The following is a 4,022-nucleotide window of genomic DNA, read 5'->3' on the forward strand; positions in this document are numbered from 1 at the left end:
GCCTACCTTGTCTGTCTTTTTTTTTTTCGTCAAGCAGAATTCAGTTGCAAACCACAGTTTTGTAATCGAATTTTCAAATCCATCAAAATCTCATCAGTTCTCTCAAAAACAGTGAATTTCTTCTTTAAAAAATTTATAAACAATTGTCAAAGAAATTCTTTTTTTAATAAAAAAATTGTCAAGGAACCAGAAGTCTTTATTGCTGTAGGTAGGAAGTCAAGATACAGAGTAATCTATACCTTTACATACTTTATATGAAAAGAAAGACCAGACTTGAATAAACACAGTGTAGAGACATGCCTTTATTTTGTCAAATATCCATTACAGCAAAGTGAAATAATTTTTTTGCATATCCCAACTTTGGAGGTTAAGGTTAGAGCACAGGGTCAGTCATAATACAGCACCACTGGAGGAGCAGAGAGGGTTAAGGGCCTTGCTCAAGGGCCCAACAGTGCCAGCTTGGCCGTGCTGGGACTTGAACCCTAATCCTTCTATCAACAACCCAGAACCTTAATTGCTTCATTCACCACTTGGACATGTTTCATCTTGGACATGCGCAAACAGAAATAATAACCACATTATTTCCAGTCTACCATTAAAGCAGCAGCATGTCATCACCTATATCATTTTCAATGTACAGCACAAAGAAGGAGTGTGTAGTGATTTTTCAGGTTGAATGCATATACTCCTGACTGTTCAAGCAATGATTTCTTGCCCTGGGGTCTTTGAAGTAAAAATCCACATTATGCACTATACCAGCTGTTGAGGAGTGTTTGGCTGAACTCTGCCAGACTGTCTGATGGTGAGAGGTTTATCTTGGGTACACAGGCTGGGAGATTCACTCTTTAGATGTTCATTCATCTCATACTTCTAATGATTAGTCAGATAAACAGCCTGGCTATTAAACATCCTGTTTGAAAGAAACTGAATCTAACAGGGCAAGATATCCATGTCAGGCCTGATCATAGGGGCAGGTGGGGCAGAGCCGGTGTCTTAAGTCTTTTTCCCAGAGGCCAAAAACTGTAATTTGTGTATTATGTTTTTAAGCCCTATGTCACACTCCACAGTGCTGCTTAATGACTCAAATGAATTAGAAGCCCTACAAAAAGTTTTTCATAAGTATTTTGTCTTTACCTAACCTACTAGTGGCAATAATGTCATAGAGAAATTAGACAAAAAGCACACAGGGTCCATACAAATGTTTGTATCTGCAAAGTAAATGATATCAAACCCATTTCTGCTCTCTGAGATGCCCCAAGCGTTTGTTCATAAACCTCTAAAATGTGAAGGTGTTCTCATCAACCACTACTATTCTGTGTAATGTTATCCAACAGAGGGAAAAAACATTTACTTAAACTAAAAGCCAACAGACTCCTGACTCATTTTAGATCAGACTTGTGGACATAAATTTATTCATTTGTTTATACTGACTGAAAATGTCTGATTAATTGATTTAAAATCAAATAGGCACAAAGCTGGATCACAGGACATTGCTGCATAAAACACAGGTGAGCAAAAACCTGTTTCAAAACTGTTTAGCCTTTTAGGTCCTTAAATAATTAAGGATAATTGCCTAAGGCAATTAAGGCATAATTGCCTCTTTTAGTTCATTTCTGTGATTTGACAGCACACATGTAGAGCTTGGATTTCCTTTTAGAATTTGAATTTGTTCAATTTTTCCCCTCTGCAAGTAGTTTTACATAATGTCCTCTTCCATGCATTTCATTTCCTGCCCAGCTCAGCACTTTGTATGATGGTGTCTTTGCTTTAAAGAACTGCTTCCTGAGCTGAGACGTGTGCCCCGAGCCTCACTGACTATGACATGAGCATCCTGTTGCTCAAGGTGCCATGTGTTTAGAGAAGTGGGAGGAAATTGTTTTCCCCATTAAACGTATTTGCTGTTAACAAATGCCTTAAAGTAGATTTTCTATGGGGCGTAAAAAAAACCACAGAAATTTAAAAATAAATAAATCCTGAACAGAATTTTAGATTGATGTATATTAAGTCTGTTACCTAGTGAACCAGTGTTGATGTATTAATCGATAGAGCCGTAAAAGCACTTTTGTACATTGCTTTGGATAAGGAAATCTGCCAAATGCCGCATATATATATCAAATTCAAGCTACTGACGAGTTTAAATAGTTGTCAATATCAGAAGATACACTGAGCTAAATATTTCTTGCAATGTTTTTTCATGTCAATAAATAAATTCACAATAAATAATTTAAACTTATGATTTAACTGTTCCTCCAGCAACATTTCTTTTTAGATTATTTACCAAAAACAATGAACAGACAACATTATGTAATCTACTTTGAATATATGGTTAGCTAAACAGCAGTTAGTGGTTATTTCCATAACCCTGACCAAGATACTGCTTCTACTGAAGACAAATTATTATGATATTCAGAGTTCATAGAATTCAGAGAAGAAAACATTTTAAAAAAATAAAATGTTAAGAAACACATTGTACATGCAACGGGTCATAGAAATGAAACTTGTGAGCTGTTAGAGATACTGTATTATTTATAGCATATTACATTAAAAGTATGAAGTATTACAGATTACTTAAACAAGTCAATCGTAAAAATCGTAAAAAATAGTGTTTAATTCATTGTATTTCATTTTGAGTCATACATATCTGACTTAGCAACCGTTAGCTAAAACAAAATGGCCGCTCGTTGCCGTGTTGTAACAGCGGGAGGCGCTGTTGCTCTAAAATAACATACATCCTTCAAACGACGCTCTAAAATAAATAAATAAATAAATAAATAGATTAATTAATTAATAAATAAGTCCATTCATCTTCTACCGCTTATCCGAACAACCTCGGGTCACGGGGAGCCTGTGCCTATCTTAGGCGTCATCGGGCATCAAGGCAGGATACACCCTGGACGGAGTGCCAACCCATCGCAGGGCACACACACACACTCTCATTCACTCACACACTACGGACAATTTTCCAGAGATGCCAATCAACCTACCATGCATGTCTTTGGACCGGGGGAGGAAACCGGAGTACCCGGAGGAAACCCCCGAGGCACGGGGAGAACATGCAAACTCCACATACACAAGGCGGAGGCGGGAATCGAACCCCCAACCCTGGAGGTGTGAGGCGAACGTGCTAACCACTAAGCCAATGAATTAATTCCTATTCATTTATTTATTTATTTGAGTTGTGGTTATTGTTCTTCTTTTTAATGAGAAATGTCTGTTAAACTGTGACCACGTCTAACTCTCTGTACGTCCACTTTTTAACGGTCAAACGCTCCTCCCCCATGTTGCCAGATTGATACATTATAAATAAAGTGTCGACTGATGCTCTAAACAACGTATGTTAAATGTTAGTATTGATGATGTCTATTATATTAGTACTGTATATTTTATAATGTAAAGTGATTGTAATATACATTTTAGCCTAATAATATATTGTAATGTAATAATATATTTTACAGCATTTTTTCTCCATGCTTGAGTTGCCATTTGTATATAATTGAGATTACATTTTAATATATTTAACGTTAAAAAATAAATAAATAAACAAACAAACAAACAAACAAATAAATAAATAATAGGCATTTTATCCACCGTGTACTTTACAACAACCTATTTGCATATTTCACATAAAACATTATTACATTATTAAAACTGTGCACCCATCCCAATATAACTATATAAATATTTTATAAATCATGCATTCATTCATGGGTGAATCTATTCAAACATCTAACGCTTGAAACACCATGTGTTTTCCATAATACATAAATAATATATGATGAAAATGATATTTCTTTATTGTTATTTAAATAATATTTATGAACAATATATTAATAATAAATATAAATAAATATATATTTATTATAATATATTATTATAATGAATAAATAATAATAAATATTTTCAGGTGTTAATTTTAGTTTATATTCATTCAATAACATGAAATATTTATATATATATATATATATACTCCAACCTGGCAACCCTGTTACTTCCGTAGTAAGTAACAGGGTTCCGTAGAGGTG

The sequence above is a fragment of the Tachysurus vachellii genome, chromosome 3 (genome assembly GCF_030014155.1).
Source record: "Tachysurus vachellii isolate PV-2020 chromosome 3, HZAU_Pvac_v1, whole genome shotgun sequence".
In the NCBI taxonomy this organism is placed as follows: domain Eukaryota; kingdom Metazoa; phylum Chordata; class Actinopteri; order Siluriformes; family Bagridae; genus Tachysurus; species Tachysurus vachellii.